This window comes from Ochotona princeps, chromosome 2 (genome assembly GCF_030435755.1).
Source record: "Ochotona princeps isolate mOchPri1 chromosome 2, mOchPri1.hap1, whole genome shotgun sequence".
Taxonomy (NCBI): Eukaryota; Metazoa; Chordata; class Mammalia; order Lagomorpha; family Ochotonidae; genus Ochotona; species Ochotona princeps.
The window spans coordinates 51,107,561-51,120,645 of NC_080833.1; the positions used below are offsets into that span (position 1 = coordinate 51,107,561).

Consider the following 13,085-nt stretch of genomic DNA (forward strand, 5'->3'; position numbering starts at 1 on the left):
CCTGACATAGGTAAATGTCAGCATTGGTACTCAATATCCAATTCTGCAGTAAGAGCTTACTCTAAATTCAAAAGCATCATTATTAAATTTGTTACTTTAGGCCATACATAATAATCATTTAGATAATGTAGATTAAAATATAAAAGGTCAGCAATAAAGTTTGTAGAGACAACACAGAATACTCACATTCTAAAAGTAGGCAAATACTTCTTAAGCACTACACAAAAGCAATAATCCCAAATTAAAGAATTAATAAATTGGGAATATATTGAAATTAAGAACTTCCGTTCATCAAAATGTATTGACATAAGAAGTCAGAGTTGTGGTGCAGTGAGTTAAGCTGCCGCATGAGACACTGGTATCCCATTTGTGCACTGGTTTGATTCTTAGATTCTCTGCTTTCTGATCCAGCACCCTGCTAATGTGCCTGGGAAAGCAGAAGAGGATGGTCCAGGAACTTGGGCTCCTGCCACCCATGAAGAAGATTAGAATGGGGGAGTTCAAGGCTCTTGACTTTGACCTGGCCCAGCCTTAACCATTGTGGCCATTTGGAGATATAAAAAAAAAAATTTATTTTAGAATAAGACATCGATACAAACAGAAGCCATTTTACTCCTCCTAATGGTACCATGGGTTGACTGGATACAGATGGGCAGATCTGCTCTTGCACGCCACGTTGCTGTGGTTGATCCATCCGGAGGTCATTGGGCTGAAATGTCTGCAACGGCTCTTGCATGAGGCTGGTTAGTTGGTACTGGCTGTTGGCTGGGAGCTCAGACGGAGCTGCTGACTGCGGAACACCTGCACGTGGTCCCTGCATATGGCTTGGGCTCATTGCAGTGCGGAATCCCACTACCAAATGTGTCAAGAACCAAGTTTCCAGAAGGAGGAAGTCGCATCTGACCTGGGCTAGGCCCAGTACTGGTGCAGCATCACTTTGAACACATATTGTTGTTTAAGCAGTCTCGGGAAGTCTAGATTCAAGGCACTGAAGAACAAGCACCAACTCTCAATGGGGAAAGTGGAAAATAATTTATGGCCAGCTTTAATTTACCACAGCACTATTAAAAGTATGTAATGGCAAACCACAGGCTGGAGATTTTTCTCAAAACATGCATGTGATGGGTTGAATTCTGGCCACTCAAAATTCCTATGTTGATATCCCATCTTGCAGAGCCTTAAAATATGACTTTATTTGGAAATGGGTTCATTGCAGCAGTAATTACTTCAGTTAAAGTCCTGCCGGAATAGGATGGGCTCTAATCCAATACAATGGATGTTTTCATAAGGGTGTAGCTTGAACACACAGTATGTACACAGGGAGATTATCATGTGAAAATGAAGGCAGAGATGAAGTTTGTAATCCAAAAGTACCAAAAATTGCCACACATTGATGGAAACTAGGAGAGAAGATGGATCAGGTTCTCCCCCACAGCCTGGGAAGGAGACAGTTAGGTCTCACCTCTACTGCCTCCAGAACTGGGGGACAATAAAGGTCCATGGCTTGAACCACTGGCTTGTTATAGCTACCCTAGGAAATGAATCAATCTGTAAAAGAAGTTTTACAGAGCAATAAGAAAAGGACAATTCCACAGAAAAGAGGAGCAGAAGGATAAACACTTCACAGAAGAATTTAAAAGGTCATTACAAGAAAAAGTGCTCACCATCACCAGTTACGAGAAAAGCGGAAATTAAAGGTCAAGAAGATGCCAACTGCACAGTCTTCAAAAGCTCACAGTGAAAACATTGAGAAGGCCTGCTGCCTGCAAAGCTGGCATCCCCAATGGGGAATTTGAGTCTTGGTTGCTCTGCTTCTGATCCAGCTCCCTGTTAATGAGCCTGGGAAAGCATTGGAAGATGGCTCTAGTGCTTTGGCCTACCACCTCTGTCGAAGGGAGTGCTGGGCTCTTAGTCCTGGCCTGGACCAGCCAGGCCATTGCAGTCATTTGGGGGAATGAACCAGTAAATGGAAGATTCATTCTCATTCACTCACTTTCTCCTTGAAATACATACTCACTCTTCCCTTCAGATATATAAATATACACATATATTTATGTATATGTATATACATACATTTAGGTATGCATATATGTGTGTATATATATTTAAATACCGATCGTGCAAATTATTGGCAGAGATGTAAATGAAGGGCAAATGGAACTCACAAACCTTAGTCATGGGGTTGTAAATTAGAGCAATTATCTTGAAAACTGTCACTGGCTACTAAGAGTGAATAGATGCATATTCATGACTCAGTAGTCCCACTTATAAGTATAGCCCCAACAGCTACATTCTAGAGCATACTTACAATTGGTGATAATGGAATTATTTATGATTTATGCAAATTGAAAATAGCTTCAAGAACAGATAATGGAGGTCCAATCAGTGAAATATCATACAGTCATGAAAACATACCATTATTAAATGCAATAACATGAATGAATCTTATACAAATGAATAATGTAGAAGTAGAAAGAGTACAAATTTCATGACTCCATTTATGCAAAACACCAATGGGCATAACTATGATATTGGAAATCAGTATAATAGTTATCTTTGGGGAAGAGAGGGTTAGTGACTGGAGAAGGTACAAGAGGTGTTTGTGAAGTGAAAACATTTTTATTTCTGTAATTATGCATGGATTTGCCAGATTGTGTAGCTTTAAGAAAACTCAATGAGTTGGGCCTTAATTTTTTTTGTGGGATTTTCAGTATGTTTTATAGTTCAACATAAAAATTACCTTAAAATTGGATAAATTCGTGCATTCCAAAGTGTCAGAGGATCTCTACACACTGGTAAATGGAAATGCTTATCATGCTTTCACATTTATATGATTTATAAATGTGCTGTTCCAGGAAACCATCCTCATGAATTTTGATCATAAGCTCAATTTCTTTAACTTACATATAAAGAGGCTTTGCTGCATATATAAAGCATTCAGTGCTAATTGACTCACATCAGTTGATTAAATCAGGTTGGGGTGAGGGTGGGGATGTTGTGAGTCATGGATTAAGCCACTACCTGCAAATCTTGCAAACCACACTAGAGTGACACTGGCTGCTCTGCTTTCAGTCCGGCTCCTTGCTAATATGCTTGGGAAAGCAACAGAGGATAGCCCATGATAGCACTTGGAAGACCTGAATGGATTTCCAGCCTTTTGGCTTCAGCTTGTTCCATCTTCGTCATTGCAGCCATTTGGAAAATGAACCAACAGAGAGATTTCTCTCTCTCTCTCTCACTCTCTCTCTCTTTTCCTCTCGGCCACTCTGCCTTTCAAATACACAAAACAAAAAAATAATATTAATCATATTAAACAAGAAACTTTTTTTTTTCATAGCAAGGAACTTGAGATTAAGAGGCACAGTTGATCCAATGGATGACAAAATTGGCTTCAAATAAATCTTAACAACATCCATTTGGGTTGTAACCTTTACATGGGCAGTGGCATATGCACTGATTGAACTAACTTGCAGTTCTTCCAACCTCAGGCTTTTTTGTTCACACTTTCAGTTTATTTCATGCCCGGCTTCCTTGCCTCCAGCACCTTCTATGGCTGTCTACCTCGATGACTCCTTCTGAATCTTGTCCAAGTATCACCAGCTGCAAGTTACCCCTCTTGACCCCTCTGACAGCCTCTGAGATGACCCACAGTGACCCATCTTTCTGACATTCATGACTTAGTATACTCCCTTCCCCTTGGGTAGGGGTTGGACCTAATGATTCACTTCTAACAAACTGGATATGGCAAAGGTGATGGGATTGGCTTCCAACTTGGGTTCCCTGTGTTCTCTCTCAGAACTCCTGCTATGGGGGAAGCCTACTGTCTTATTGGGTATAGCCCTATAGAGATGTCCAAGAGTTGAGAAACTGATGTCTCTGGCCATTAGCCAGTGATGACTGGAGTCTGTGGACAGCCAGGAGAGCATACTTGAGGGTAAACTTCTCCCCACCCATCCCATCAGGCACCGAGACAACAACAGCTCTGGCTGAACTTTGATTGCCCTGGGAAGAAGGCATCCAACTAAGCTACATCCAGATTTCTGACCCACAGAAACTGAGAGAATACGTGTGAATTGTCACTAAGACCTGAAGTTGAAAAAGTTCATTCCATAAGCAGGAACAATGAACACCATCCCAAGTCACCCCTCCTATCCCAGAATGGGTTTCGTGCCTTAGTGGTGCCCAGTGCTTCCTTCTGCCTCAGCATTTGTCACACCTTAAAGTAGCCCGTTGCTGACTTGCCTGTTTTCCTCATGATAAATCAAGAGACCACATCTTCCAACACTTTGCTTTCCAGTTTCTAGAACAAAGTTGTACTCAATAAATGTCTGATTAACACTTGAAAGGATGGAGAGATGAAAGCTGTTTAACCTTGGAAACTAACCTCTCTGATTCTCAGCCTTCTAATGTTTCTGGTTATCAGTTATTTATATTGGATTCTTCCTACAACATTCAGGGCACCAATCAATAAGGATAAATCCCATTCATTAGAGCAAAAATATATCAAAGGTAGCCCTGGAGCTGGGGAACAGCTTTGATTTCTGATAATATTTCCAAGTTCATGGTTTTCTAATCAGTCCTGCACTGCCCTGCCTTCTCATTTTTCTCTTTCTCCATGGTGAAGGTCTCACCTTCCTGGTGTTTGGACTTTTGCAACTGCTGGAGCTTCTTCTTCTTTTCCTTTTCCCCTTTTTATGATAATTTCTCTATTTACTAGAAATGTAAAGTTACAGTGAGAGAGAGAGAGGCAGTGAGAGTGATCCTCCCTCTGCTTGTTCACTCCTCAGATGGCCACAATGGCCAGAGCTGGACCAGGCAGAAGCCCAGAGTCCTGAGCTTCATCCCAATCTCCCACATGGATACCAGGGCTCAAGTAGTTGAACTATCTTCTACTCTGTTTCTCAGACCATTAGCAGGAAGCTCAATCAGAAGTGGAGCAGCCGGGATTTGAGCTGATTCTTATAAGGGATGCCAGCTTTGTAGGTAGAGGTTTTATCTGCTAGGCCACAAGGCTAGAGCTGTGGATTCTGTTTTGAAGCTTGTTGTCAGCATTATCCACCTGCTTGGATGGGGATTTCTTCTTAGTGTCTGGCTTTGGAGCTGGAGCTTTTTCACTCACCATCTTGCAAGAGGAGAAAGAGAACAAAGGCTCTTAGTCTTCTAATCTCACTATAACACATAAAACTTATACAAACAAAATACAATCCAGCTGGACTTGGTAAGTAGCTAGATGTGAGGTGGAAAGTTTGGACAACTAGGAAGAGAGAGAGAATGTCAGTGGATAAGCTAGTTTAGGGTAGAGAACGGAAAGTTCAAATTTGAATACGTTGAAACTCGGGTGTCTCTGAAATGTCACTTAGATGAGGGGTATACAAGTCTGACATTTAGGGAGTGGTTAGTGATTAGGTCGATACAGGAGTTGATTGCATGCAGATAGTAACTGCAGCACCATGGGAGAGAAGTTAACATTAGACTGAGAATAGACCATTGGGGGGGGACTATCTCATTAAGAGGAGAACAGCAGTCCATGTGAAGGGGCTAGGAAAAGTACACAGGGGGCTGTCTGGACTTTGAAGCCAGAGAGAGAAAATCAATAGGATGTGCATATAGCTACATGTGGGGAGCCATGCAGTTGGGTCGAATGGCATGGGTATCTGATGAGCACCACCACTTGGTTAGCAAGGCTACGAGGAGTTTCTGGCAGCGAGGCAAGGCCCCGCGGAGTGTCTCTGGTCACCTCATTGCTGCCTCACCCCATTGTATGGATATTCAATCACCTCTCTGATGTTTTATAGAATTCTCCTGAGGGTGGTGTTGTTGTTTTTCTGCTAATGTGAAGTGATTCCTGTAACTGGTATGACACCTCAAATTGATCAATCATGTTACGATAAAAACATCTTTAGTGATGTAAGGCTATGACACACAGCTAAAAGTATACAATAGTACAACTGAGCTCACTATGTTTCCAAATATCCTGATATGTGCCCACTTTTGTCCTGAAGTTTGCCCTCGTATAAGTAATGATTTCCTTAAGAAATAGCTTGATAATATCTTGGAACTGATGGCAATCATGGAGGTACAAAGAGTTTGTTTACCATGCACCTCGAACTGTTACAGCACATGATATGACACATTTTAGTTTCTCACCACAGAAAGCAAAAGTATATGGGGCATGTTCTATAGGGAAACAGATGTGAACCCCCTTAAAAATGGCTTAAAATCTCTATCTTATATTGGCACTTATATTTAGGGAAAGAAAACAGTTTATAAAGATAAAAGGAAGTTTCTTGTAAAGGCCCTCTGTAGATTGGCTGAGCTGCCTTGACCCCTTTCACTGTCTTTTAACAAAAGAACAAGAAACAATTGAATTAGCACTAGGAGAAGGTGACAGTAATTAATGCATGATTTGATTATAAGATTTAGCAAAGAATCTATGTTACATGCTTTTATAAAATTCTTTCGTTTATGATCTTTTGATTCTGTACTCTTAATATTTTAAGCAATATTAGTTAGTTTGTGTTTAGTAAAAATAGATTTTGAGTATAAGTAAACCACTTGTTGCTATGTAACCGCATGCACTGCCAACCATGGAGTTCCTGGCTTCAGCCAGGTGACTGCAGGTTTCAATGAGTAGTGGTTTGTTGAAAATGTTTTCTTTAGGATTGTTTTTTGCATTATCTTAACCATGAAGTAAAAATGAAACAATTGGATATTGTGCAAAAGCTTGTGATGATTTGTGTATAAATAAAGAAGGCAACTTTTCTGAGCATCATGTCATAGTGGTCCACATCTTATCTCTTCTTATTGTCTCGCTGATCCACGCATGCTTTGCAAGCTCTCAATGAGCCAGAGCTGGTCTCCGGCAGCTACACGTAGGGGTGTTTATTAGGGAAATCAGTCTCAACCATAGTAGCTGGGAAGTCCCAAGACAGGTCATGTGCAGACTGGAGGCCTTGGGATGTGCCTCAGTCCAAGTTCAAGGGCCTCAGAACCAGAAAAACTGAGCTTGTAACTCTCAGCTGGAAACCAAAAGCCCAAGTGCTGGCAAGGGAGCCACTAGTGTAAGACAATCTAAAAGCTTAGAAGTTAGCATGTCCCAGCTTGAAGAGCAAGAGACTAATCATTTTGCTTGCTTGTTTGTTTTATTTGGAAGGCTAAGTTATAAAAAGTGGGGTAGGGGAATGGGAAGACAACATACATTTGAGTGTGGGCTATTCCACACAGAGACACCCATCATGAGTGGGCCAGAGCGATGTCCGTAAGGAGAGAGAGGGCTATCAGAAGACCCAAAGATGATTCCCAGATATGATCATGTGCAAAGCTTTTTATTTTGTGTTTTTTTTTAAGTTTCTTTTATGAGACGAGGGATGGTGCCTTAATCGAATCTACAAGCGGGGCCCTGACGACTGTGAGACCTGCTTTGGGTGCTGCAGATTTCCTGGGAAAAGTGGTTTGGAGATGTGTGGGAGTAGGGCCACTGAGGGAGTGGTATGATGTGTTGGGGGACTCCAAAGGTTAGGAGGAATGGTTGCAGGAGGCTTTCCTGGGTCAGCTGACTACACTTGCAGGAAAGTGAGGGAGCTGAGATGGGGTGCTTTAGGAAGGGGAAACTGGAGGGCATATCTGGGTCAGAACAAGACACCCACCCACATGGGAGACGAAGGCTGGGCTAAGTAGCTTCATACACACACACACACACACACACACACATCACCATCACCATCACCACCACCAGCTGGCATGTGAGAAAGCTAGTGCGCTGGGGGTCTGCCTGTCAGGGTAAGGCTATGGCATACACCTGTGAGTGTAGGGGTAGAGTGTGTACTATGCGGGGCAGGGCAAAGGTACCAATCAGCTTGTGAGAGAACTGGATATGGGGGCAGATTCTGTAGATGTGTGGGCTCATCCCTATGGGAGTGCAGTACCTGCTGGTTTGTGAGAGAACTGGGGGTAGTGCATGACAAGTTGAGTTAGCATGATCAGAGAACTGACTCACATTCATGGGAGCTGGAGTTGAGAGCAGGCTGGGCTGGCCTAGGCTGCAGCACCCACAGGTGCACCACAGGCTGCAGTATCCACAGATGCATCTGAAAATACAGTCTGGGAGTGGGCAAGGCTAGGCCGCAGTTCTTGCCAGCACACGCAAAGGCCACAACTGGGGGCAGACTATGCTGAGTAGGAGCCTACCACTCACTGGCACATGTGAGATCCAGGTGTGGGAGTGGGCCTGGTGAGGGAACTTGGGGAACTCCCCCTACTAGGCAAAAGCTCCCACTGATGAGCCAGGGCTAGGGATGGGCCAGGCAAGGCAAGGCAAGGCTGTACAATTTGACAGCAGGCTGGACTGGGCCAAATCACAGCACCCACTTGGCGTGCATGGGAGCCAGGACTAGATGTGGGCCAACCTGAGTTAAGCTGCTTCACCTACAGGTTCACATGAAAGCCAGGGATAGGGGAGGGCAGGGCCAGACCATAGCATCTGTTGACAAGTGATGGGATTGTAGGCAGGGCATGCCAGATCCAAGCAAGATCCAAGACTTGGAGTGAGCCTGGTAGGGGAGCTAAGGGGACTCCCATTCTAGGTTCCAGTTCTCACTGGTGAGTGCAATACCTGGGGCTATGGGTAGACCTGGCTGAACAAGGCTGTAGCACTCCTTGGCAAGCATGTGGGCTGGGTCGAGGCGGGGGCCAGACTTGGCTATGCTCCAGCCTTTGCTGGCATGTGCAAGAGCCAGAGTGGGTACACAATGCGCTTGGCTAGCTCATAGCACACACCGGTTTACATGAGAGCCAGGACAGGAGGCAGGTCATATCAGGCTGGGCCAAGCATGCAGTGGTGCACATGAGACCCATGCACACAATCTTCAGCTGGGAGCTGTTTGGCAGCAGCTCCCATGAGTGAGTGTAAGAACCGAGGCTGGGGCCAGCCAAGGCCATGCTGGGCTATAGTACTCCTCGGTATATAGGATACATGTGGGGCAGACTGGGCTTGGCCAATTTGCAGAATCCCTTGGCATTTTGAGAACAAGAACAAGGTCCAGGCCAGGCCAGATTGGGCAGCAACACTCACCAGTTCACATGAGGGTTGGGGCTGGGGGCTGGAAAGGCTGGACTAGACTGCAGCACCCACCAACATAAACTGGCACTGGAGGGCAGACTGTGTGCAGACAGACTGCAGTGCCTGCTGGAAATTGCTGAGACAAAGTGGGTCATGACAGAATGTACCACAGCACCCACTGACACATGCAAGACTTGGGGCTGGGAGCAGGCCTGATAGGGCAGCTTCAAGGACTCCCCTGCTAGACCACTGTTCCTACTAGTGAGTGTGAGAGCTGAGACTTGGAGCAAGCCAACCCAGGCAAGACTACAATACTCGTAAACCTGTATTTGGTCTGGGTCCGGTGGAGGGCTGGTTTGGGCTAGGCTGTAACACCCATCAGTTTGCATGAGAGATGGGGCTGGAGACAGAACTGAGCAGGCAGCGGCAGACACCAGTATATGTGTTGGTTTGTGTAGGTGACAGGCTAAGCTAGACCCATACTAGCTGTCACCCATGAGAGTTGTTTCTGAGGTCATCTTAGGTGAGATTTCTTGGGAGACTCCCCAGCTGGACCACTGGACTTAAACCCCAGCCACAGGGAAAATCAAAAGATGGGTGGGCCAACCTTGGAGTATATGTGCCTCCTCAATTTCTGATGTCCATGCAATAGTGAAGATACAAAGACACAAGGAAGACATGACAGCCATCCCATCTAGTACAGCAGAGGACGTGGAGTGTCACATCATAGAATGGAAGACAGAACAGGTTGGAAATTACTCCTGGTCATGCTTTGGCAGTAACTGTCTGGGTCTGTGGATGTCCTGAGGTGGACTTCGTCAATCAATAGACCTTGGAAAGATTTTTTTAAATGTTTCATTTTTTTATTGTATAAATTTAATTTTTGATAATTTTTACATATGTGATCATGGTGCAAAGGGTCAAGGGCTAGAGGAAAGTTATGAGACCATTGTTTCACATTCTTTTTCTTCCTTCCTGTATCAGGGGGAACAGGAGAGATAAGGAGAGAAGCCACATCCAGCTTCCCAACCATCGCAGGGTCCCCGATGTGGGCATGCTCCAAGGGTTCTGCTCTAGTGGTTTCAGTAATTCAGCAGTTCTGTATTGCTGCCGATTTTGCCACTCCAATCATAATGAAATTTCTCCAGACTCCATCGGCTGACACAGTCCACCTTAGCATCTCCGTTTGCCCAGGTGCCGGAGTCCAGCTCCAGCTGAGTTCAGAGCTCAGGAAGGGTGAGTGGAGTCTGCAATAAAGAAAGACACAGACACTCTCACTTGGTGCCTTCTTGCCTTTTTTTCCAAGAAGAAGCTGTCCTTTTTATTTACTTAGACACATCACAAGCCTCTGTACAAACAATTGATTTTTTTTATCTTTAACTTTAGAACTAAGACAGCATACACAGATATTCAATTAATTTTTACTTCATGGTCAACCAGGTGCTCTTAAAGATAATTCTGTAAGTTACTATAATCAGTTTCTTTAAAGCAAACCGTTATTCATTCTTCAGAAGTAGCCATTAGGTGACAGCCAGAACTCCAAGGCCGAGGCACAGATGGTTACCTACTAAACAGTAAAACATTCCTACTACATTTTATTTTCACAACTTATCTATCACTTAATGGGAAAAATATATCAAAAGAGAAAAAAAAATAAGGATCTAAGACAAAAAATTTCAAACATTAAATCCCCCTACAACTGCAGGCCCTACAACCTCATAAGCAATCAAACAATAATCAAAAGTATATCTCTGTGATGTTAATAGAATCACCCTATATTTCCTCTAGTTAAAAAATTATGAAAGCGGCTAAAACAGCTACATTTTCTATGCTCTAAAAAGTTGCAAGGACAGGCTAGCCTTTAAGGTCACAGTAACTATATTTTTTGCCATAGCAGTTTCCACTCATACTCCCATCAATTCCGCTAGTTTGTAAAATTCTTATTAAGCCATTTCCCAGAAGGCATGCTATATGTCTGGGCCAGATTTCAGGACAATGGGTAGGCACACAATAAGGTGTCCAGAAATGGTATGGGTTTAATTGTACTCCTGTGTGCAGTTAAAGGCCCACTTACCAAGACATGTCAATAACATTAACTCTCAAGCTCACATTACTTGCCAAAGCCATCTTACAGGGGCAAACAATGCTTCAATATATTACAGGATTCTTAGTGGAGTGCTTGAGTGTCCATGTAAAAACGGGGTGAGACTGCATCAAGGGGGTCAGAGAGAAATCCACTGGGTCCTGCCAAACAGCTGGAAGCTCCCCCGGGCCCTGCCAAGCAGGGGAGCTGTTCTCTTCACACCTTCGTGCCATCCACACCTACTGCACGGACCCCAGCACCCAGGTATTCACTGCCAACACTTGGCTGGGGTAGTTGATAGAGTTGTTCTGTCCTCCATCCTCTGTTGTGGTACCAGGTGTCCTCTGCAGGCTCCAGTGTACTGCCATATCCTCCGTGTGCATCTTTTTTTCCAGTCCATACTCTTTTTATTTGGCACATTAAGAGATTTAACAATTTTTCAAGTAAAATCTGAACGTTTTTTCTCCCTTTTTAACATGCCATAATGTCCTCAATCCTAAATGCAAAATACAGTAAAACATGAGGCCTAAGAAAGCAATATTCCCAGTTATTCTTTAAGGGCAGAAATGTGGCACTCTAAAAATATTTTCAGCTTACATAGCTCCTAACCCAATGGGATTACCGATCCAATCAAACCCCAATGACTTAGTTTAACCCTGTATGAGAAAGTTGCTAATTTGTCAACATATGTTCTCCATACAGAATAACTGGTTCCAAGTCTGTGCTACTCAGGAAGATTATCTTCAGACATTATTTTAAGCTTTTCCGTCAATGCAAGGAAGCGTATCACTTTTCCAACCTTCCTCCCAGAAAGGTGTTCTGTATCTTTTAATTCTGACAATGCTGTTTAATGACAGTTAAGCACACAGTAACTCAATATAGGCCAATTAAATTTTTCAAACCATTTAACAAAAATACAAGATAATCAATCCATTTTTATTTATTTATTTTCAATAGTTTTAAATTCTTAAGGGATACAGCATCACTCGGATTCTGTGTCCAATGGCCTTTGCAGGCAGGTTGCTTCGGAACTTGGCAAGGACCATGCCGCTGTTTCCGTGAGCAAGAGTTCTTTCCCCAGATGACTCTGGTTTTGTTAGGTTTGCCGCCAGGAGTCACTGTGTTGTTCTTTGCTTTGTACACATAGGCACACCTCTTGTCCAAGTAAAATACAGTTCCATCCCGGACATAAACACCTTCGATTTTCAGCAGGGCCATGTGCTCCCTTTGGTTCTGGAGACCTTGCTTGTACCCAGCAAAAATGGCTTTGCACCACAGCCTTCCAGACATTGTTGCCTTCTAGAAGTCCTGTTTCCAGCAGGCCTCCACAGGACTCCATGTGCATCTTGATACGCTGTCCACTGCTCCGTCTAAGCCACTGAGGAGGCCCAACTCTGACACACGCACTCCGTGATCAGACCATGAAACCTGCAATTTGATCCATGGTTGGAGTTCTGAGTCCAGCAATTCATTTGGGGGGATTCCAAAGAAAATTCATGTGAGGTGATTCCAGACCTGATTCTTGTGTGTGCGTTCCAATACAGGGTCCGACACAGTCCATTGCCCCAGTCACCTTATGCATATGCTGGTGGTTGCAATTGCTTGAATTGCAAATTCTGCTTCCAACCCTGTCTTCCACAAGAACCAGTCCAGCCCGATCCTGCCCAATGCACACTTGGCCCCAACACAAACCAGTGGAGTTGTAGCCTAGTAGGAGCAACCTGCAATAATTCCTACCAGCCTGGACAGTAGGGCTGGTTGGGTTGAACTAGGCTTTAATGTCCATTGACATGTACGAGAGCTAAATGTGATGTAGAACAGACTGAAAAAGTCTGCGGCAAGCATTGGAACAAGGGTAAGAGGCAGGTCTAGTGGGGGTTATGGGGAGTCACCCCGACTAGGCTGCAAATACCACTGGTTTGCCTGAGGGCCATTCTGGTTCTT

The 13,085-nt window shown here is 44.0% G+C and overlaps 1 pseudogene; it reads right to left on the reverse strand.

Annotated features, from left to right (window-relative positions):
- Positions 1–11,954: 11,954 nt before the first annotated feature.
- On the reverse strand, positions 11,955–12,467 carry LOC101533420 (large ribosomal subunit protein eL33-like; annotated as a pseudogene).
- Between the last annotated feature and the right edge of the window lie 618 nt (positions 12,468–13,085).